The following is a 24,228-nucleotide window of genomic DNA, read 5'->3' as shown; positions in this document are numbered from 1 at the left end:
ATAAGAGAGGCTAAACAACATTTATAGTCTTAGCCTCAAAGATCCTCAAACGGAGTCAACCAGAGCTAACCAACAGTTTGTAAAGGTAGCAGCCCAGCTTCTGCCTTTGAGGAGCTCCAGAGAGAGGGGGCGGGGAGTCAGTGATGAGCTGGCAGAACTCAGAGAGTAGAAGAAATGGTCCCATGTCCACAGGGATGGAAAGGCAGGAGAATGGGGTTTCCACTGGTCTTGCAGGGTGAGTGGGATTCTAAAACACGGCAAGCAGAATGGAAGAGGGAGCAGCTATGTGTGAAGGGAAGCAGGACCTTTTGACCCACAAAGTCTGAGAGAGAGAGTTGAACAGATAAAGCATCTTGGCCAACACAGGGAGCTGAAGCCATTAGGGGGTGCATGAGGGCTGGGGGCCCTGGAGGTGGGGGTACAGTTTTGCTGGCATGTTGAGTTTTTTGGCAAGGTAGCATTGGAGTTGGAGCTTGACTGACTGGTAGGGTGCAGGGCAAGGGGTGCCCTTTGTGGAGATCGAGTGGTACAGGCAAAGCATGGTGTCCAACCAGCAGCAACCAGTATCATCTGGGAACTTATAAGGAAAGCAAATTCTCTACCCACCCCAAATGTATTAATTCAGGAACTCTGGCAGTGATGGACCCAGCTGGGTAGTGTTAACAAGTCCTCCAGGTGATTCTGATGACTACTCTAGGGCAGTCAGCGTGCTGAAAGCCTCTTAGGGAACTGGACAGGCATGGCATCTGATTGCAGGGTCCTAAACACCAGATTCTAGAATTAGGGTATTTTTTGCTTAGCATGGAAAAGCTACTGAACGTTTTTGAAAGAGAGTCATTTAGTCCTACCTTTCTTCCTGCAACCAGTATTTCGGGAGCACCCACCCGGTGCCCGGCCCCACAAAGGGCACGGGGATCCCACAGTAGACACACCCACCTTAGCTCAGAGCAGTGTTTTAAGTACAAGCTTATCTGGAGACAAGATTGCTCTTGTCTTTTTTTTTTTAAATCTGATTTATGAAAGGAAGGATTCACCTATTATGCTCTCCAGAAACAACTGTGCTGCTTGTCTGTGCCATCCAAAGTTGCTCGGGCGTTTACTCACGTCTTGAACACTAGTGATGTTAACTGATGACGGCAGATCAGGCACAGGCACAAAATGGAAAGGGTGGGGTCCGAAAGAGAAGGCGTTTTCTTTCAGGTCTCTGTGGCCTGCCTGAGGATAGCTGTTTTCTGCGTTCTCAGATGGACCTCGCAGACTTTGACTTTCCCCACGTGAGGGGTCAGTTAGCTCCAGGTGTTTCTGTGTGTCCCTCCCAGTTCCAAGAGGCTGTGGACCAAGAGGCCGGGTTGGAGGGGAGGGGAAGAGGATGAAAGAGGCAGGCTGTGGGAGGTTCTCTCCTGATCTCCCACACCCATTCTGCTGCAGCTCCACGAAATTGGAGCATGATTTCAAAGACAAATAGGTCTCCCATCTGAGTTAAATGAAACCAGCCAGTGTGCTCTTCTGGGAGGCCAGATGTCCTCAGGATGGCTTTTGGCCCTCTTTTCGGTTTGGACAAGGGACCAAACTGGGGATGAGGATAGGGAGGCTGGACCACCTGCAGGGTCCCCATCTCTGAACCCCTGGCTTCTCTGGGATTCTTTCAGGCAGGTTGAGCTTGGTGGCCTGACCAGGAGAGATGAGTTCAGGCCAGTGATGGTCACATCTGGCAGCAGAGGACGGGATTCGGAGGCATCTCAGGGCTGTTCCAGTCTGTTCCAGCCAGGCTGTTCCAGTCTGAGTCTGGCTCCCTGACCTTTAAGAAAACAGAGATGGGTTTCTGATGTGCCCCAGCCGCTCTGTCTCCCACAATTCACACCTTCTCAGGACCCCCAAAAGATGCCAGTTTCCTCTCCAACCCCAACAGAACAAGTGTTTCCTTCTTCCTCTGAACAATCCCCAGCTCACACCAGATCTGATGCAAAGGAAAGGAGCAGAAGAGGGACACAGAGAAATCTGTCCCTGTCCAGCATCATGCTGCCAGCCCTGCATCCATTTTCCTCGTCCTGTGTTAGACCCAAGCAGCCTGACCCTTGTGAGACTCCTCTCCTCATTCGCTCCCTGGGAACTGCGTGCAGGAGCCCCGCATCTCAGAGAGCAAGTGCCACTTTAACAAATCTGTAGGCAGCGCACCGTCATTGTACCATGGGTCTTATTTTAAACTAATTACATTATGGAGGGGTGGGCGGGAGGGAGGAGAGGGGGTAATGATAATCGGGGACTTTTTTTTTTAAAAGACCTAGTTTCAAAAACCTCAGACTTAATTTAGTAAATTTCAATTACAAGAGGAGTTACTAAGCTGGAGATCATTTGCATTCTATCCTTAATTACACTTCATTTGTACCCGAGATCATCAATAGAGATTCTTGGGAATGTATACTCAGAATAAGTGATTGATCCTAATGAGGCCTTTGTTCTCCCCAAGCCTCCCTTATGAAGTTATTTCCTCCCTGGTGGAGAGGCACAGAGTTTGCCAAACCGGGTAGAGACATCTTAAATTAGAAATGGAGCCTGTGAAGAAATCAAGAGGTTTCAAACTGGCTTTACCACCAGGGAGAAAAGGCCACACTCAACCTCCATCTCCCTACCAGCTCTTTATCAGGGTCAAATTCCTCTCTCCTTGAATGCACTAGCTCTGCTGGGCTGTTGGGGATGGTTCCCCTTGGCATCAACCACAGACGTCATCTTTATTAGCTGGCAGTTCAGGAAATTGCCTTTTGAGGCCTTCCTCTTGCCAATAACGGACACTGTCATACATCTTCCTGGTTCTGCTTTTCCTGCCTCCCCTAAAGAATGACCCGGGGACCACAGGATCTTTACTGGAAAACCTTCTTCCCTAGGTCATTAGTTCTGAAAAAGTGGTGAGTCCACAGGAACTATGGGAGTATGTGTATGTGTGGGAGGTAATGTCCATTTTATAGAAGGAGACAGATGTCAGGGGGCAGTTAGGAAAAGGGGAAAGTGAATAAAAAATCTCCTACCTAAATCCTGCTCATGCCTTCTCTTCCTACATATGGCCCCTGCCACCCAACCAGGCTTTACAAAGTTTTGTTCACCTACTACCTCGCAGGTAAGAGAAGAATGGCTTCATTCTGTAAATGAGGAGACTGAGGCCCAGAGAGGTTAAGTGACTTGCCCAAAGTCTGTCATCTGGGGGGTGACAGAGTGGGGATTTAAGTTCAGGTCTCTGAATCTGGTGCTCTTTCCATTACCCCAAACCACTTCCCACGGACTGCCAGTACCTAAACATTTACTTCATTTATGGAGGTCAGGGTCTGCATTCCCCCGCAGTGTGTTACCCCATTGAAACTCTATTTCTAAATCCGTATATTTAAGCATGGATTTTGTTTCAGAGGCATCCAGAGTGTGACCTCACTTCACTTTGCTCTGGAGGTGTGTCTGTTTGGTAGAGAATGGTGGAGGGGGTCAAGAGGGAAGGGAAGGGAGTAATCAGCAGGGAATTTCCCCATTTTTCCACTGGATAAGGCCAAAGCCCAGGGAGCTAAAGACAAATCCATGATTCTCCTGGCATCCTGAACATTTGCCAAATCCCTGCCCTTTGCTCTCATTATTCTTCTGGGGTGGTTTCCAACTGTGGAGGAGTGTAGCCTGTGGAAGTGTTTGCATCAGGGTGGGAGTAGCAGGACAGATGCTGGGAGCAGCAGGACAGATGCTGGGAGGGGCATGTTTATACCATTAGGCCAGCCAAGGCTTGGGGTCACAGGGGCTGGTCCTGAGTAAAACGTGTCCTCTGAGCTAGAGCCGTGTTTATCTTTTCTAGAACCTCCTGGATGTGGTGGCTTTCTCCACAATAGCTAGCTACCCCCAGACAGAATAGCCCCAGGAAGTCACTTACCCTCCCCAAGAATCCAATACCAATATCCAATATCCAATACCAAAGTACAATATCCACTCCCCGGGCTATTCTGAATCTTAAATTAACTATGTAAAACAAGTAGCAAATGGTTTTAAGTAGCAGAGGTTTTTAAGGCAGTTCAGAAGTGGGACAGTAAAGAAAGGGGACGGCTTGGTCCGCGGAGCATTAACAAGGAGCAGGAGTGGGTTCAGTGATGAAACAGCTTGCAAGTACTTTTGTAAACACCCCATATGCTTGCTGGCTCTAGGCAAGCACTGAGAAACTAGTTTGAAAAGCATAGAAATCATAAAATAGCACCAGTGTTTTTTGTGGTTTTTTTTTGTTTGTTTTTTGTTTTTTGTTTTTTTTCTGTTAGTGTGAGCAAAAATATTCAAGCAGACAAACCCAAGCCAATCTTCTGGGACGAAGACTCTAAATATTACTTGTGAGTCACCCCAGCTTCCTTCCAAGAGAAAGACCTCCCCCATGCCCTCACTCAACACCCCCATCTGTGACGCATTAGGATTGTAGCTTTTCGGCTTCTCCTACCAAAACCCTAGTCCCTCGTCGTGGGCATGAGGACAGCCCTGTGCACGGGAACGTGTTTCCTCATTTCAGTCCCCCTCCTGTCTAAAGCCAGTTTCCCCGCAAAAAAAAAAAAACCTCATCAAAAGAGCAGGGTGCACACCAAGCCCCGAAGCTGACGCTAGATGGCGCCGGACCCCACGTTATCCGGGCAGTTCGACCTAACACTGCACCCTTTTCTGGACGAGTGTTTTGGCGGTGAGGTCCTCTCCTACCCAGAGACCCGGGGGGCTACTGCAGTTTATACTATGAGCATAAAGCGCCACCATGAGATAGCGCCTGGCTTTGCTGCCAACTGGGACCACAGCCCCCGAGTCGCGGCAGAAGGCAGTTCCCAGACCTGAGGCTGGAGACCCAGCATTTGCTAAACTATAAATAACATTAGGAGTAAGTAACCCTTTTCCACTTCTGCTCTGCCCAGAGGACCCCAAAGGAGAAGACCTTTCTCCCTTTAGATGAGGGGGTGGAGGAGAGCCAGGTCCCTGAGGCTCCTTTGTGAGAACTGCTCAGCCTCTGCCCTTCCCTCTGGGGCAGAGCGGAGGACTTTTGCCCTGACCAAAGGCCATTTCTTTCCAGGCCCTGCCCTCTCCAGAGGGAGAGCAGCTTCAGTGCTCCTGGGGAGCTGAGTTATGGGTTCATTTTCTGTCTGGAGATTGGGGCTGAGGTTGCCCTTAAATGTCTGTTCAGTTCCATTGTACTGAGAGTATACCCTCATTTATATCGAGAGCATACTGGGACCCTTACTGCTGCAATCCCAAAGCTCTTGTGAACAATAATGGGAAGTGACAGTTATAAAGCGATTTCCAGTTTTCTAAGCATTAGGAGCTCTCTTTGTACCTGAAGAGGCAGGTGACTTGCAGTTTGTGTTTGCAGATAAAGCAACTGGCACTCCAGGGTCTCGTTGGAACCATAGGCACTGATGTTGTCTCTTTGAAATGATGATGATCCTTGTTGTTTATTATCATTTCCACTGTGACGTTTCCTTTGATGTCCAAACAGAACACTTGCTTAAATACAGCTTTTGGCTAATGGGTTTCCATTTGGCTGATACCATCTGGGCAAAGAAAGGCTGAATGTGGAGAACTGCAGGGAGAGGAATGCCTGAGCAGACCATTGACTTCTGGGCCCCAGGGGAGTTTTTCCCATCCTGGGAGGCTGGGCTTTGCAGAGTCAGAGGGCAGGTGCATTGGCAATGCTGCTGAGATGACTGGAGAGTCCCTATCAATCAGCCAATCAGCACATTGTACATACCTACCGTATAGAAAGAAATGGTGTGCCTCCGTGAGGTCACAAAGACCTTCAGTCTTTGCCTCAGAGGCTTTCTGGCTCAATGACATTGGGGCAAGGATAATATGCACAAATAGAAAAGTCCTAGCAAGAGTCCAGAAACCCAAAATCAGAACTTGGTTGTGCAGAGCTTCCCTTTAGAGCAATGAGGGAGCATTGGGAGGAGGTGGGAAGAAGGGACCTGGGTCAATATCCCGTATTCCTGGTGGCTTTCCCTGGGCCTTCCATCTGCGTAAGAAAGGGCTTGCCCCTCCATCATGTCTGGCCTGGAGATGACTTGCTGGGGTCAAAGTGGAATCAAAAGCCCAGAGTTCGTGCCTATTGGAGGCTTGTATTGTGGCCCAGGAAATCACCTCGAGGCAGGCAAATCTTCCACCCTCTAGTCCTCCTTACCACAAGTTCTGTTCCCCAGGTCCTCAGAGATGGGGACCAAGTTCTAGGCCCACCATCCCTACTTCCACTGAGCCACCGAATCCTGGCGACTGGGCTTCTGACTTTCCCCCTTTCTCCTACTCCCCAACCACCACCACAGTTCAGGTCCTCCTCATACCTTCCCCAAAAGTCTTTTCTTTTCAAAATAAACAATAGTATTTTTATAGGAAATAAACGCACATGGAGGTAAAAATACACACATAAATCCAACAAAAGGATATATAGTAAAAAGTAAGTTTCCCTTCTGCCCCGGGTTCCAGCTTTCTAGATCCTGACCCAGGGGCAGCACTGATCCCTACCCTCCAGCGCCTTCTCTCTCTACCCACCCAAACTTCTTCCAGCCACCCTATTCTGTTTTCCAGAATTGCATTTTTTTTTTTCAGAGCTCAAATATCCTGTGATTCCTCATTGTCCTCAGGGTTTGCAAAAATGCAAACTTGATCGGGCTTTACAGACATCTCCAGCCTCGTCGCCATCCAGATGCCACTCACCAGCTCTGTTCCAGCCAGGCTCAGCCACTTGCAGTGGCGTATTATAATCCAGAGTAATTTTTAAAATAATTTTTAATTGACTTTTTTGAGTAGATAACATGTTCACACATACACACTCCCCCAAAGAGAACCGTGGTTGAATCATGTCATGTGTTCCCATCCAGATAATTTTTATGCGTAATCAATAAAATACAACTATGTCCTCCATTTTTTACCCAAATGATAACAAGCAATTCACATTTTCTACGTCTGCTTTATAAAAATTCAATAATAATATCCCAGGAACCTTTCCATGGCAATACATGATGAGCTTCTCCATTGATTTCGTATCTCTGCAGTATTTAACTGCACAGGGACCCCGCATAGTAACACTTAATGTTTTGTGGGCCAGCCAGTCTCTGTGGCCACCACTCAGCTCTCTGTTGCAGAACAAAAGAAGCCACAGATAGTGTTCACACAAAGGGGCGTGGCTGTGTTCCAATAAAACTTTACTGTGAACGCCAGTATTTGAAATATATGTGATGTTTATGTGTCACAAAAAAATCACTCTTCTTTTGATTTCTTTGAGCCATTTAAAGATGTTGAAACTGTTCTTGGCCGCAGGCTCTACGAAAGCAGGCAGGGCCACTTGGGCCCATTTGTCAACCCCTGAGGTATTTAACCAATTCTCTATTCACAAGCATTTAAGTCCTTTCTAATCTTTTGCTGCAATTTCTAATCGTCAGCATATGTCACTTCACATGCACAGCAAATACATCTACCTGTAGGGAAAGCTCTAGGACGCGGGATTGCTTTGTCAGAAGACATAGGCACTTACTTTGATAAATACTGCTACGTTGCCTTCGAGGGGCTATAGCTGACATGTCCCCAGCAACGTGTGGGATCGTCTGTGTCCTCGCAGCAAACTGTGTGTTTTCACACGCAGCTTTCTGCCAGTCTGGTGGGTTTAATCAAAACACAAACAGCGGGGCACCTGGGTGGCTTAGTGAATTAAAGCCTCTGCCTTTGGCTAGGGTCAGGATCTCAGGTCCTGGAATCGAGCCCCACATCCGGCTCTCTGCTCGGTGGGGAGCCTGCTTCCCCATCTCTCTCTGCCTGCTTGTATTTCTCTCTCTCTCTCTGTTAAATAAATAAATAAAATCTTTTAAAAAAAACCCACAAACAGCATCTTAGCACTTAACATTGTGCGTTGTTCTTCTCATGATGGCGGTTGGACATCTTTTCCTACTTTTAACAACCCTTTAAATCTTTTTTTTTTTTTTTCCTGCGAGGGATCTTTTCATATCCTTTGCTCATGCTTTCATTGGTCTTTCTTCAGAGATTTGTCCATGTAGCTTTATGACTTCGGGAGATTCACCCTTTGCTGACGGCATGCATTCTTTCCAGGTTTTCATTTGGTTTTTAACTTTGTTTATGTACATTTCCTTGGTTTGTTTGGCATGCACAAGCTGCGAACATTTTTGTTTGTTTTTACTTTTATTGGCAAATTTATCAATTTGTTACTTTCTAGCTTGTAACTGGGAAGGATTTTCCCACTCTAAGATTGTAAAAGAATTCTCCCACATTTTCTCTTGGTACTTTTGTGGTTGGTTGGTTGGTTGGTTGGTTGGTTGGTTGACATGTAAATGTTTAATCCATTCGGAGTTTATTCTAGTAGATCCTGTGAGGTACAGCTCCAGCTGAATTTTGTTTCCAGCTGGCTGTCCGGGGAATCTCGACCCCACTTACCAGCTAGTCACTGGGTTTGGTAGGCAGCCTTTCTCATACATGAAATACATTTATATTCTTCTGAAGCGGTTCCACTGATCTATCTGTATATACACTAATACTATGAAGTGTTTAATCATCCAAGTGCTATAAGCCTTTTTTTTTTTTAAAGATTTTTTATTTATTTATTTGACAGACCGAGATCACAAGTAGGCAGAGAGGCAGGCAGAGAGAGAGAGGAGGAAGCAGGCTCCCTGCTTGAGCAGAGAGCCCGATGCGGGGCTCGATCCCAGGACTCTGAGATCATGACCTGAGCTGAAAGCAGAGGCTTTAACCCACTGAGCCACCCAGATGCCCCAAGCCTTTTTTATATTTGGTGATCTAGGCCAAAAAGTCTCAACCTCGGCACTCTTAACATCTGCCAGATAAGATTCTTTCTTGGTGAGGGCTGTCCAGTGCCTTCTAAGATATTTAAGAGCATCCCTGGTCTCTACCCATTAGATGCCAGTCGCAGATGTGCACACATACAGAGTTAAGATAAGAAAGAAAGGAAGGACGGAAGGAAGAAAGGCTTTCAGATGTTGCCAAACGTCTCATGGGGGACAAAATCACCCCTGTTGAGAACCACTGGTCTAGGTTGCTTTTTGCTTTTTCATGGCTTCTTGTTTATTCTTATGTCATCACTGTGTTTGCACTGTTCCCTCTACCTAGAATGTCCTCCTCTTCCTCACTGCCACATCAGAGTTCATTTCAGACACTGCCTCCAGGAAGCCTTCTCGGATGACTCTGCTCCATCCTGTGCTCCCTAAACTCAGGTGCTGACCCCCATCATACTCTATGAAAATGAGCCATTTGCCCGTCTCTCACCCCTGACCAGGGTGTCAGCTCTGAGAATATAAGGGTTTTGTTCATCTCTTTATCTCTGGCCTCTGTCACTGAGCCTGGCACAGGGCAGGTGTTCTATCAGTCTCATTGGGTAAAAAGATAAGCAGGTATTTCTTTTACCCACCTCTTACGAAGAGTCATGAGTCCAGTTGAAGACATGTGAAAGATTGGACCTGAACTGTTACCCAGAGTGAAGCCCTGGTGTTGAGAAGCAGCAGGGGGTGGGGATAGTCTTGCTCATGTAAAGTGCCTACTGTGTGCCAGGCCAGGAAGTAGATGAGGAGGACGCAATTTCCTGTTTAATATCATGCAGTGCAGTCTGAGGAGCAGGAAAAGGAGAGCTGCAGAAACCCGAAGGGCCCAAGTCATTTCTGGGAAAAGCTGGATAAATGGTGTCTTCAGCACGAGCTCAGATGTTGAACTCCTACTCTATTCATTTAGGGGGTGCTTAACCTCCGTAAGCCTCAGTTTCCCCATTAGCATGGGGATATTAGTCGCATCTACCTCAGAAGTCTCCTGTAAGAATGCACGGTGTTTCAACTGTACTGATGCATAATAAACATTCAGTATACAGTGGGCCCTTATTGTTTTTATTTTATCTGCTAAGCTTGGACTTAGCTGGAATTTTTTTCCAGCTGGCGGTTGGTTTTAAAAAATCTCTGAGGCTACTATAGACCCAGGGCAGGATGGTTTTCCAGGGGTGGCTCCTTGCAAAGAGGTAGGGGATCCCTGGCAGGAGCCTCCCCCAGGAATCAGCAGTGTCCCCTTGAGCTGGTAGTTCCTATTTGACTGGTTCTCCCAGATCCCCCAACACTGAGAGCCTTGGGGAGAGGAGAGGAAAAATGAAATGGTTACTCTGGGTGTGGGCCAGGCTGTGTGTGAGAGAATGATGGTGTTAGAGGGCCTCTGATTGACTTTTTTCTGAGGCAAGGAGACCCCAGGATGACTGTGAACCTCAGGGGCTAGGTAAGAAGTGCCCCCCCACCCCAAAAGTTAGCACCAAAAGCATTTACCCAAGATCTTAGATGAAGCAAGATAATTCAGATATGCATAGGAGGAAAGGATAGCAGTAAGTGGCATCTATTAAATGCCAGACACTGTGCCTTGACTGGTTGACACAGAGTTACATGCGCCATCCACACATCTCCCTCTCTTAGAGTGAGTCTTCATCTGGTGATAGGTGGGGTATAGCTGTCATATCCAGCGCCCCAGCTCCCAGTATCAATTCTCTTATTAATTCTAGGCCTGTTTATCTCTAACTCCAAAGCCCTCTCCTATCAGCCATGCCATGCTCTGTGTAGGTTCAGCTGGGCGCCAGAAGAACACGCTCAGTCAGCCACATGTGGATGCAGGCATTTTCCTCATGGCCACTGGGGCGGGAGGAGGGTCAGTCCAACATGGGCCCAGCAGCCTGGCCTGCACCCTCAGACCTCCTGCCCACAGCACCATAAAGAGCATACTTGCCCCCCGTGAAACACTCTTCATCCAAGGAAGAACGTGTGCTCCTCTTCTGAAGAGGAGCCTGCTGAGATGTTGTTGGTGAGTTTGCTCCGGTCTGAGTTACATCTCTAGGGATGTAGCCCATGCCAGGCTGTAGGGTACAGAGGCCTTCTCCTTTCAGAGGTATTTCCAAGAAAGGAAAATGGCATCTCCCATTTATTCTCCCTTTTACTCCCATTTCCACCAGAGTCTTTGTCCAGGCTGTCTGTCACCTTATCCCCCAGAATCTACAACACTTTCAAGATGTCTCTGCTCCTGGCCTTACCTGACTGTGATAGTGATCCATAATAAGAAATATATATCTGGTCTTTGTCTTCCCTTCTTTACCTATAAAACTTTACCTCACTTTTCTAGACAGAATTGGAAGTGGTCTACCACCACTGGAGATGGTTTTAGCACCTGTGTCTTGGAGATTTGTCTGGCTCTTTTGCCAAGATCAGTCCATGCAAAGCAGTGGGCATCAGGGAGCTGGCCGTGTAGCCGGGGCTCCGGGGACTCACTTAGGATGGCTGAGCCAGATCCCACGTGAGCTCAGGCTACTCCTTCAAAATACCAAGCTGACCTGACATGTTGAACTTCTTCTGTTTGCTTCACTGTAGCCCCCTGCCCAGATCCATCCCCTACCCTTTGTGCCCTTCTCTGCTTCCAGGTGGGTTTGGCCAGAGGGATTCATTGCAGTCTGCAAAGGATCCAGGGATGGGAAGAGAGGGAGGTCTAGGTATTTATCCTCCCTTTCTCATCCTGATTGACTGAGGTCCTGGCCGTGGCTGGGGTCCTCTGTGGCAGGCGGGCTCCAGTAAGAGCCTTTCTTCTCCTTGCTTTCTTTAGGGCTAGGGGAGATAATGGCACCCCACAGTGGCTAGTCCCTGGGTACCTCATTACCTTTTGCGGTTCTTTTAACCTTGCCCACCTCCATCAACAATCCCTTCACTAAAGCCTCGTCAGTTAAGTCCTTTCAAGAATGCCATCTTCCTGCTGGTACTCTGGAACTAGGTGCATCTTTACGGTTTTCTCAAAATGTGTACGGTCCTTGACATTTCTGGAGAACAGCAGTAGCCTGGGCTACCTCTCCTATGTCCAGTAGCTCCTGCCATCTCCTGCATGAGGAGAATGCCTACACCACTCCCAAGTACAACTCCTGTGCCTGTCAGACCCTGATCCCAGGCTCTCAGGGATGGGAACTAGAGTGAGGGGGGATGCCTCAGATGTTAGTGCCCATAATGCCCTCTTGGTCAGACCAGATCCTTATTCTACTCAAGCTTTCTCACAGCCTCACCCTCCCTGTACCTCCAGCCCCATTCATTCACCAGATCTTTCTGGGAGACCTGCAACGTGCAGACACACTGATCACACAGCTCTACCATCTGCTGTCATGTCAGCACTGCACTCGAATGATGTTCCTTTCTGGGTTTTGTAGTGGATGCTCCTGGGCAATGACTCACTTAAAATCTACATTTGCTCACATTTAAAATCTTCAAATACCAGAGAAATACAAATCGTCTATCACTTCATTCCTGGGCCAGTCTTTCAAAGAAGCAAACCCAGTTGCAGGCAACCTCCTTAAAGCATCTTGTGCTTTCCTATTTTCTGACTGTGGGACACTTAGATTGTCTGGGCTCCAGCCCTCCCATGTGGTCCCCAAGGAACTGGACCTTGGCGACAGCCACCAGCATGGCTCTAGGTGCGGTGGTGCGAGGATCTGAATGACCTTGGGTCTTATAGGGGTTCTTGCTCAGACCCAGGACAGTGCTCCCCTGACAGTAGAGGGGCTGACTACCTCCGGGCCACACTGGGGACAGCTGCCAATGTGGATGACAGCAAACATGTTACTTGGTATTTAGCCTGCAAAGGTTAAAAGTATTTACTTATATGACAGTGAAATTTTTTAAATGACCTAAATAGCTACCAATAGGAAATAAGTATGCTGGAGTACATATGTCATTACAGAATATTATACTGCCATTAAAAAGAATTTAATGGATCTATGCGTACTGAAATGGAAAGATGTTGAAAACATGACTACATAAGAAAAAACAGTTTCAGGATAGCAAATATAGTTGAATTCTGTGTTATAAAAATATTTGAAAGATATATATATTTTTTAAGAAGCCTAAATGTATATGTGTATGTGTGTGTGTGTTACATATATATAAATTATAGAATAGAGATAAGAAAAATCTCTAGCAAGAGTAGTCACCTCCAGAGGCAGAAGTAAGAGAGGAAAAGATGTGATGAAGGCGGTCTTCTTCAAATCTGGGGAGGTGGTATGCTTCTGAACATTTGTATCTTCACAGTAAGAACAAATTCATTTATCAGATAATTAACTCCTTCTTCCCCCAAAGAAGAGAGACAAAGAAAGAAAGAACTATTATTAACACACAGGAAGGGAGGGAGGGGGGAGGGACAGTCACTGAAAGAGCTCTTTCATTTTTTCCTCTGTGTACTTCTGTATTCTTGAATTTGTGCAATCGGAGCACACTTGCACATTTTTGGTGTAGCTATTTTTTATCATGCAAAGGCTCATTTATGTATTCAACAGCTAATATTTTTGTGTTCGCTCAATGCTGAGCACTGTGTTCTGCCCTCCATTGGCTAAAATCCTTGCAATATTCTGTGAGTCACGTATTATCATCCCATCCCTCTTCTAAGGAACCTGGGGCCCAAAGACCAATTAGGTAATCTGCCCAATTGCCCATCTAGCTAACATATAACAGGGCTGAGATCCAAATAGGGCTGCCTGATGGCAAAGCCCATGTTCACACCTCCTCTTGTACTCCACATGCCGGGCACGGTGGTAAGTACCAGCAGGAATGAGTCTTCCCGCCTTCGTGTAAGTGGAACCTAGTGAAGAGGGGAAACTTGAGAGAAAGGTGAAAGAAATGAACAGACTGAGGAGAAGCAGCAGAAGCATTTACCGGAAAGAAATACTCACAGAAATAGCCCTCGTAAAGTTGAGTGACACCAGAAAGACAATCAGAGGTGGTTTGGTGTGCGGGAACACCCATAAACATTTTCATTTGGTTCTGCACACCCAGACACCTCGTGTCACACTGCAGCTCTGTCCAGATGATTCCAATAATAGCCCAGTGGAATTCTGTGGTTGGAGGAGACTGAGAGAGGTCACTGAGTCTGTCTTCTGCCTGCAGAAGGGAGTAAGTGTTCTTTTTGTGGGAAAACGGAGGCAAAGAGTAACTTAGGTTATTAGATCAAAGTCAGTTCCCCACTGTACCCCTGAAGTTGGCAAAAGAGTGGAACCATGTACTGGCTCCCGGGGCACTGACTGTCTCATGAGTCAGCATGTGGAAAATTATATTCATACTGCAGCTCTCTACAAAGGAAACAACTGTCCGCCCCTCTTTTCCAGCTGGTAGACATCTGGAAGGGGGAAGGGTGTCCGCTGGGGAAATGAAAAGGAGTGACCAGACTGCCCCTTCTCGCACAGTGGCATCCAGAGGAGGAATGGGGACCGTTGGAAGGAGCTGGTGTTAGTTGTTCATGCATCATTGGGTCACTCTTCCTTCCTGTCACCCTGCTTCATCAGGACACTGGATCAGGCAGAGTGTGTTTCGAGTGATTAAGGGCCTTGCAAGAGATTAAGAGAATTACATTTGTAGACTCCATCTAGCCAAAGGCTCAAGGGCAATGACTGGTGATTCTCTGAGTAGCTTTATGCATGGAAAATAGAGAATTACTGGAGTTGGTTCCAGGGCTTAGGGCTTTGAACAATGAGAACAATGAAGAAACAAGTTCTCTGAGAGAAACCGGCTCCTCGGTCATGGCATTGAGAGGACTGTCAAGTTGGGTAGGATTTGAATGAAGACGCAAATCTGACAACAGTGATGCAGGAAGCAATCCATAGGGCAAAGGTCACCTTTGGGTCGCTTAGGTTAATTGGGCCAGAACTATGGCGAGATATTCACCTTGAGTGCAAAATTTAAGGGAACACAAAAAAACTCCGTAATCAAGAAAAATAATATTTTAATGTTGTATTTCTTAAAAATCAGAATTATGCTCTCAAAATGCCATGAAACATCCATGATGAACAAAATAACCAAATTTTAAATGAAATGTCAGTGCCAATTTGAACCAAATTAGAGCCTGAGACAAAAGGGAAAATGTGTGCCCCTGGCATTAGCAGAAGAAAACTCTATATGGGGATTTTCCAAATATGCTTCTTTGCTTATCTCATATTTAATTGAGATAATTCCCCTGTCTGACAATTGCTCTGGACTAAGGAATAATCCTAAGTAATTTTTTAAAAATTTAAGCAGAACTAAAATGGCAATAAATTCTACTTGGGCAGAAGTCAGATATTTAAACTTAAAATAATGCTGTGAGTTTTAATACACCCACTTTTCAATCTTTTGATATTTTTTCAACTACTTTAATGTTCTAGAAGGAAATTAATCATTAAAAAAATGCATATGGAGATACACAGCTTTCCTTCAGACTCCACCATAGCCCCTCATGTCTGTGGTGGTAAATAAACCACAGCCGGTGGTCTCCACCTGAGAGTGGGGGGTGTCTGTGTCAGACATGGTGGGGATTTTTGCTGATTACTCCTCCCCTCAGTCTCCAAAAGACCCTTCTACCTCTCTGGGGTTCCCCTTTGGGGTTGGGGTTGCAAGGAGTCATCTTATCTCATTTCACACTTTTCTCAGAGGCCATGAGATTATAGAACCAGGGATGACATTATCCCATATTCATTGCTTGAGAAGTTCCTGGCCTTTGAGAGGCAGTCACCTTGAATCAAAGGCCAAGGGCATGTAGCACATGCCTGATAAAGATCTACGGGTAGGAATTCTCTTCTCTAGGCAACTTCAAGAAACACCGTTTGGAAATTCTTGGCTAGAAGAAACTTCCTAAGACAATGAAGGTTTTTTTCTTATTATTTAAAAAAAATCCATAATATGATCATATGGTTCCAAAATTCAAAAAGATATGAAAAGGTAAACATTAAGAAGGCTGTTTCCCACTGACACTATCCTCTTCCCCCATACAAACAGATAATAACATAGTAGTTTTCTTGGCAATTAGGGCTTCTTAAAAAATAGTATTAAGACAAGTTTCATGAGTAAGACTGGGACCCACACAACTCTTTCTGGATCAGACTGTCTAGCTGGCACAGAGGGCTAAGCAGGGAGGTCATATCTTGCATGGAGTTGACACTGGCAACTTGGAGCTGTTGTACTCGGGTGATACCAGAGCCCACAGGCAGGAGGCCTCTCTTGCAGACAGGCAAGATGTCTAGTGCTGGTGCTCCTGGCTAATGGGGAATGGTCTGAGGCCATCAGCATGGTTGGGGTTTTCCTCCTGTGACATCTTAGGTCTAATAATAATCCCCAAAGGAAAGGGTATCAGTGTGTCTTGGAAACACATGCCAGAGTTTGTAATCTGTCCCACATTCAACCACAAGCAAACTTCTGCATACGCAGGATTACAAGCATCCTCACAATGGGAATGACATTCCAAACCACAAACACAACTCTTTGTTTTTGTGGTCACCACGAACCCTCAAGATATCAGTTGCTCCAAAGGCAACTGATCTCCTTTGTTTTTTCGGCTATGGCTGAGTAGATCACTGGAAGCCAGGCATGGAGGAGCTCCTTTATGAGAAAGGGTCCCACAGGGCTCAGAGCTGGAGTGTAAGCAGAAGCTGGGCCAGGAGAGATCTCAGTAAGACCCAGGAGAAATGCTGACTAAACTGCCATGCCACATTAACTTTATAATGTGTCAAAGGCGTCTTCTCTTCACGCTTCTCTTGGCTACATCCCTACTCATCAGTCTTCTCTATAAAGTTGTTTCCCACTGAGTCACCCTCTAGGGCTTGCTGGCAGGTTCCCCATTCCTTCTGGTGTTCAACTGAGCACCCGCCCCCCTCCCCCCACCCCCGACTTCTCCACTCATCCCCACCCTTCACAAAGCCCTGGAAACTTCACTGAAAACGTGAGTGGTGGTGTGATCTCCCAGGTGCTGCAAGATGTCTTGAGCAAGGTGGTCAAGGGAAGCAGAGTGGACCCTATGACTTCCTCTGGGCCCTCTGTCTCACTTGAATCTGGGAGGGCATGGAAACCACAGAGTAAAGAAAACCAGAGCTTGTGGTCCCACCCTAGGGCAGCATGTCAATGCTTACCTAACCCAGAGTCGGCACATTTTTTTTGTTGTTCAGTTCAACTAGTGTTAATTAATGTGTTCTAGAAAGTGATCATTGCTGTTGGGGGCAATAAGAGTAAGAATTCCCCTGTGAGGAGGAGAGGCAAAGAGTGGTAGCCAGTGTTCAGAGATAGGAAATGTCTAGAGAGCTCTGGAAAGAAAGCCTGTGAAATTATGACAAAGATCAAATGCTTAAATGCTGAAGGAAATTACAGGAAGGAAGAGGAAGCTACAGGTTGTATTCTGAAGGGAGCACTACTCATGAAGCAAGATCCCAAGCACTTCCCTGGTTTCCTTAAGCCCATGGAAGCTTCTCCGTTCCTTCATTTGTGCAATGCATAATTGCACCTACTTAACTGGGGGCACTCAAGAATCAGCTAAAACGATGTCTTCCTCTGCATACTTTTCTGTTTCCTTGGATATCTCTTCTTCGCTTTTTGAGAAGAAATACAAGGTTTTAAAAAAATCCAAATAACTTCTTCTCTGGAAGACGAATTTCACCACCAGTTGTGCATTTCCAGAGATCTATGCTATGTCCAAGGAATACAACACCCATCACACTCACTCCTGAGGGTGACTGGTTGTTCTTCTGTTAGTGAGTATGGGTAAAGACTTGATCATTATTTCACAAAGTTAGACAAAAACAGAGTAGAGTGGTGTCACGTTGGCTTCCTAGACTATTTGACTGCAACACGTGCTCTATTTTTTTTTTTTTTAACTCTACAATTTTTGAGGCCGTGCTGATGGAATGTTCCTTTGTACTTTTGCTGCTGTCTGGAAATATTTGTTTTCATCTTAAGGATTAAAGAGAGCTCAGATTTCTGTATTTTAATAAGTGCGACCTAGATAGTGGTAAACAGCCCACATTTCACCATGCTCTTTTGATAGTATAAAGTGCATCTAAATAAACCTTTTGAAATTCTGATTAGCTCAGGCAGGCTTCATTCCACTGCCAGGAATCTTGCTGTTAAAGGAGACTTCTCCCAGGCCCGCCTATAAACACAAACCACCTGGAGGGAAAAAAGCCAGAAACTCTCTCACAGCTAAATTGAATAAACTTTAACTCTCTTCCTTCACACGTAAAATGTTAGATATCTCTCATCTTATCAAATGCCAGTTCCCCTTGCCTATGGGATGACCTCCCCATCTTCCCAAAGACGTTAGTCCTTGGTTGGCATTGCCCCTCTTTCTCCTTTCTGCTGCCTTGATGCCTCCCCTTCTCTTCTGAATCATTCCCGTCTGCATAAAAAATAAACATGAAAAACTCCCCTTCTCTCATATCCCCCAGGTACAGCCCCACCTCTCTGTTCCCCCTCCCACCCAAATTTCTAGAATGACTTCTCTACCCACTATTGAGATTCCTACCTTCCTGGAACTACTGAAATGGGCCTTGCCAAGACCCCCGGTGACTGCCATGTTTTTGTCCTAATCCTTTCAACCTGACCCCTTTCTCTTCCTGGACCCTAGGTTGGTTTCTGGTTCAGCCTCTCTCCTGGTTTCCTTCCTCCCTCCCTGCCCACATCTGCTTAGTCTGCTCCACCCACATTTAAACACTGGGGCAGCTTAAGTTTTTGGTCTCATGTTCTGTTTTCCTCTGTCTACACCCTCTCCCAGGCTCATCTCATCAGTGCCCAGGGACTGAAATGCCTCTTTCTGCTGTTGACTCCCAATTTCTCTTACCGACTCAGATCTCTTCAACCCAAGACTGTCCCACAGAACTACCTGCCTATGTAACTTCTCCTTACTTAATCTCATGGATGTCCCAAGTCTGACCAATCCGAAACAAGGGATAATATGCATGCTGAAGATTTGAGAATTAAAGGAATTTGTCCTCGTCTTCTTCCTGGATGGTGATGCCTGCTCATGAAATCTGTGTGTGTATGAAGTGTGGTTTAGGGGTGTGTGTGTGTGGCACCTAGAGTTCTACTTCCACTCACCATATGTACAGTGTCTTGATTAGCAGCTGTGTGTCATTTTTTCTGGGCTTATCTCTAGTGGACTATCTTTCCTATCGGTTCTGTGATATTTTTAATCAGAACCTCAACACCAACAAAAGCCCGTATCTCATACATTTCCTGGAAATCTTCTATAAATCGTGATGGTTGTGTTGCTGGGACCACAGGGCTAGGTCATACCCTTCCAGGTGCAGGTGGTGAGAGGGTCTCCTGGAAAGAAAGAGATCTTCTCAGAACCATCAATCCCAGAAGAGTTGGTTCAGGGTCTTAGATATAAGTGAGGAAAACCATAACCTTGTCTGTGTTCAAGGCCTTGAGGCATTGAGGATTACAGCAATGGGCAGGTCCCTGAGTTACAGGAAGATAAAACAACATTTAAAACTTTTTTGTTTAAATCAACTTACTCACTAGTCCATCTCCCATCCTGGCTGTTCCCCTAAGATCCTACCTCATCAACCATGACGCTTCCCATCAAGGCACGGGGAGGGGCGGGGAGGGGATGTAGTGGGGGGCAGGTATTCCCTGAAGCAAGAACACTGGAGGGGCTGGGAAGCTCTGGCCAATCATTTTCCCTGCTAGACATTGGAATAACTTGTGAGGGGCGGGGCTTTAGAAAATGCTAATGACTGAGACTTACCCTGGAGATTCTAATTTATTTGTTCTGGGTGTGGCCTGGTCTTTGATAGTTTTCAAAGCTTCCCAGGTGATTCTAATGCAAATCAAGGTTAAGAGCTCTACTCTGGGTCACGCTGGCACCAGCTTCACAAAGTTTTTCACCATAGCTAATTTCCTGCTGTAGGATTTCAGCTCCAGAGCCTGGGGCTTATATCTATCAAATAGCCCTTCTGTAATGATCTCTTTCCCCAGTAAACTTCGAGGACTGGGCTATGTTGTTGCATCTAATTCTCTGTGTCCTGTATACAGTGGAGCTCAACACTTGCTCAATGCATGGATGAGTGTCCCGGAAGTAAGGGAGATGGTTGCCACTAGTCCCCATGCCCTTAGTCATGACGACCTTCTGAGACTCTGCACCAGCAGAGCACATTGCATGTGCACTTGGTATCACAATACATTCCAAGCTGAGTCTCCCAGGTTCCCATGAGGGCACTCTCTGTGGAATTGTTCTCCATGCTTTCATTGTTCTGCTGCTGCCTCCTCAGGGCGGGGACGCTCACCCCAATAGGTCAGTTCCCTATTTGCTATGGCTGGGGACTGTCACCTGAGGATAATCCAGCCACTCCAAACCTGCTCTTCCACTGGCCGGGAGTGTGGAACCTTAAGAGCTGGAAGGTCTGGAACCTAATGGGTGGTCCTGAGAAAGCTCCTGAGGGCCTTGGGAGCCAGTGTTCCATGAGGGATGATTTCTCTTGGGGATGTGTCCCTCATTTCACATTGTCACCTGTCAATCTCTGAGTCTCAGGATGACATCATTTAGCTTGGGACTCCAAGTGTATTGGATGTGGTGCCAACATTGTTTGCGCTCTGCCGTTGCGACCAAATCCTTCAGGTTGGGGGATCTTAACACCGGGCCGATAGAGGGGTCTTGGAGAGGATCCAAGACTTCCTAAAATTGTATGTACAGTATTGCATCACTATGATTTAAGCATATCTCTCTAAAGAAAGAGCCCCTTAATTTTCTTCAGATTTAAAATTGTCCAAGAAACTGCAAAAGTTCTGGCCTATCATCAGCTTCCCACTGTCTTCCCCACAGTTTTAACTTCCTACTGATCCTAGAAGGCCTTGAGAGTATGAGTTCTGCCATTCTGCTACAAAGATCTGGAATGAGATTGTCTAGGTTAGACCTGCTTCTGTGTACATAGAAAGAGACTATGGGTTATTTGGGTTTCTGAGAAGTTGGAAGGTAGAGGAATGCATTAGTGGGCATCCTTCATTATCCATCTTGCACACTGATATAGTGTGTGTGTGTGTGTGTGTGTGTGTGTTAGAGAAAGAGAGGGAGGGAGAGACTGCCTCACACTGAGCATGAGTGTAACAATCTGACAGGCAGCTATGTCTCATTTTTCCTGTGCCAACCCCTGTTGGCAGGTCCTAGTTTTCCTGGGCTCTATAATGCTTGTTCAAAATGGCTGGAATCTCCAGAGGGAGACCAAGCTCCTGCCACCAACATTCCCACCCCCTGCCCATCTTGAACGCCTCACATAATCCCCAATATCATCCCTTTCTCCAGAGTGGGTTTTGTTTCTTTCCAACAAGATGCACGCCCTACCCATCCCTCCCTGGGCAGTAGCTGTGCATGAAAGGCAGCATTGTTTTCCCACCCAGGAGAGGCAGTAGCTGGTGGACGAGCACCTCCAGCACATGCTCAGCTCATTCCCCTTAGCAGCGGAAAAAGGGACAAGGAAGGATTAAAACTGGGAAGCCAGTGCGGGGACTGCTAAGGCTCTAAGAAGACCATCTCAGAGAGAAGCTGGGGTGACCACACCCAGGACTGAGTAACATCGGAGTCAGCCTGGGCTGGCCTGGAAACACAGAGTCAAACCTGCTTTCTACCCTCTGACAAGCTGGGGGGGACTCTGGTCTACCGCTGTTCTGGGGAAAACAGAGCGCATGGGGACTTCCATCACTGCCCTCCCTACTCTCCCCAGTGGGGTGATATCCAGCCTTCATTTCCACTACCTTTTCCCACATAGTCTTGTACATGTGTCTTCCCAGAGAGCAGGCCGGGGGCCTCTTTCATCAGGCTCTTGGTGCTGGTGTCATGAAAAGGTGAGATAGTGCCAGGGAGCACTTTTCCTGGCAGATGCCCTGCTCCAAATTGGGGAAGTACTGTCGTGTGAGGAGTGCAGAGGTCCTGGGCTTTGCTGTGAAACTGATTGGGGTGCAGGGGCCAAAACTTTTGTCTTCTTGTCCAGAATTTTCTATGTGTAAAGCCCACAGATTATTGAACACCTACTTGAGTACACAAGGTACTGCAGCTGGTGCCTGTCTTGGACGGCAGTATAGTGTGGAGATGTATCTGCATATGAGAATACGACAATCCGAGTGCTGAAGTCTCCAACCATTTCTGTTGAGGCGTCTGTACCTCTCCTCGATTCTATCCTTTCTTGTCATGTATTTTGGGGCCCTCTCAGTAAGAGTGAAAAGTTCATAATCATCTCCTTTAAGAGTGGCCAGTTTTGTTACTATAAATTGTCCTCCTTTGTGTAAAAAAAATGTCATAAACTTTGTCTTAGATTTAAAAAAAGAATAGTGACAATCATTTCAAAACCATAGCTGGCATTTATTGGGCACGGATCATGCCAGATACTTTGCTAAGCACTTCATATGGATTACCCATTTTAATCCTCACGGTACAGCTGAAATAGGTACTACTGTTACAAATTTTACAGAGGAAAGTAAAGCTCAGAGGAGTTAAATAACTTGCCCCGGGTCACAAAGTAGGTAAAGGTTTAAGCTGAGCGCTAAATCCAAGTCCATCTCCAAAGCCTGTGCTCATAACTTACCATGAGCTCCCCCTACAAGGATGGCTAAGGCAGTTGGAGTAGTTCAGAGAGTGGATGATGCAGGAATTCAGAAGAATGAAAAAATCAGGTAATAATAATAAGAAGGGAGAGTGGAGTGGGAAGGAGAGATATAATTCTGGAAAAGAAAGCCTGGAGCTCTGCCCTGAAAATCCATTGGTTCCACAAAAAAAGAATATTGAGAGAACTTACGAGGGAGACTTACAGGGATCTCGGAAATCATACCCGATCTCTCCACTCTGATAAGCCATCCATGGCAACCGTGTGTGAGCCCTTGGTCTTCTACTCCAAGGCCCACCCCATGTCCACTGCTTCCAGCTGGGGGCCAGTCACCCCTCACCTCCCCATACTCTGGTGATGCTCCACCCAGATCCTCTCAGATCCCTGCTTCTGGCTGTATGTGCTTTGCTTTGAACAACCCACACCTGTGCCTTCCTCAGAGGCCTGACCTTGCACTAATGGAGCTACCTCTCCCTCCAGGAGCAGGAAGTGCCTGGGAATGTATAACCCCCCAAGGTTTCCTGTAGCCAAGGACTGAAGGCTGATGAAAGCTCAGCAAATTTGCCTCAAGGTGTACAAAGGCCAAGGTGTAATTTCTACTCAGGAGCTCCTCAGGAGCCAGGCTGGTGCAGGACTTCACCAAAGGTTGCATCCTTGCTTAACACTGTCCCTGCTTTGTTTACTTCCCCACTCCCTTGTGATTGCTCCTAGGGGCACTGCCTTCATAATCCCATGCACACACACCTAATCTCAGGTCTGCTTGTGAGAGCCAGACTGAAGACCATGTGGTGGTGACATCCCACCAACATCGCTGGGAAGACCAAGTTGACTTGAGCTGACTAGACACCACAGGCTTGGGGACATTTGTGGGTCAAAGAGTCCCTAAAGGAAGTGGGAGGGACTCCAGAGGGCAGGGAAATGACACGGGCCAACATCACTCCTCCCACAGAATTGCCAGTTGCACACAGTGACTTCTGGGTTGGCAGAGGGCTTTGCTTCCAGAGATGGAACTCTGCCTTTCTGCTCTGCCCCTTTCCAAATCACAGGCATGTGAGGGGCGAGAGTTAGCAGGAACAGAGGAGAAATCAGTGGGTTCTGAAGGATAAATGAAGAGTGAGGGAGAACGTTCTGGGGGGTGGGGGAAGAACAAAATGAGCAATGAGGAGAAGGTCCTCTTGGGACATTCATCCTTCAGTGGATCCAGAACTAGCACTACAACCCTGTGGCCCTTCACTGAGGGTCAGCCCTCTTTGGTCTACCTGCAAAACCCTCACCCCATGGCTGGAACAGCCACTGACTATGAGCTTTTCCTTCCTTCAGTGATCCTACAAACCACACCACACTGAAGTGAGAGTAGATTACTTTACCTGAGGAGCCATGTTCCTCAAGTTTCAGGTAAGAATGCTCTAATGAGAAGACACACAGGGCATAGGACTCCCTCTGAGGAGATTCCACATCACCTCCTAAACACACACACACTCACACACACGCATCTTTCCTATATTCTTTCATCCATGGGTTGCCCTCAGTCAGGGCCTGCTGGGTCAAGGAAGTGACCAGGCTTTGAGGCCTATTGTAAAGCCAGACTCTGGGGCTCATGATTTTTCCTGCTTGAGGAAGCCCTAGCTGGCTGACAGCCTGGCAAAGATAACTACCAACTCAGGTCATAGGAAAAGTGGTGGGGTTGAGAGAAAGAAAGTGAAGCACCCCAGGGCCTTAGGACCTGCCTGACAGAAATACGCCACTCCCCTGCTCAAGAGTCATCTCAACTCTCTCCCTCCACACCTGCTCAGAGAGTGTGAGCTACTGCCTGGGGAATGCAGGTGCCTCCTCCACAGCCTGGCCACAGGGGA

General features: G+C 46.8%; 1 long non-coding RNA gene across 1 annotated transcript; it reads right to left on the bottom strand.

Annotated features, from left to right (window-relative positions):
* Positions 1–1,550: 1,550 nt before the first annotated feature.
* LOC125109650 (uncharacterized) lies at positions 1,551–5,677 on the bottom strand. The gene is made up of 2 exons (XR_007130324.1): positions 5,321–5,677; positions 1,551–1,798 (listed from the first exon to the last, which is right to left on the bottom strand). It is a non-coding gene; the product is annotated as an uncharacterized LOC125109650 (long non-coding RNA).
* Between the last annotated feature and the right edge of the window lie 18,551 nt (positions 5,678–24,228).

Source organism: Lutra lutra, chromosome 9 (genome assembly GCF_902655055.1).
Source record: "Lutra lutra chromosome 9, mLutLut1.2, whole genome shotgun sequence".
Taxonomy (NCBI): Eukaryota; Metazoa; Chordata; class Mammalia; order Carnivora; family Mustelidae; genus Lutra; species Lutra lutra.
The sequence above is the reverse complement of the archived record's forward strand: the minus strand, read 5'-3'. Positions and strand labels throughout refer to the sequence as shown.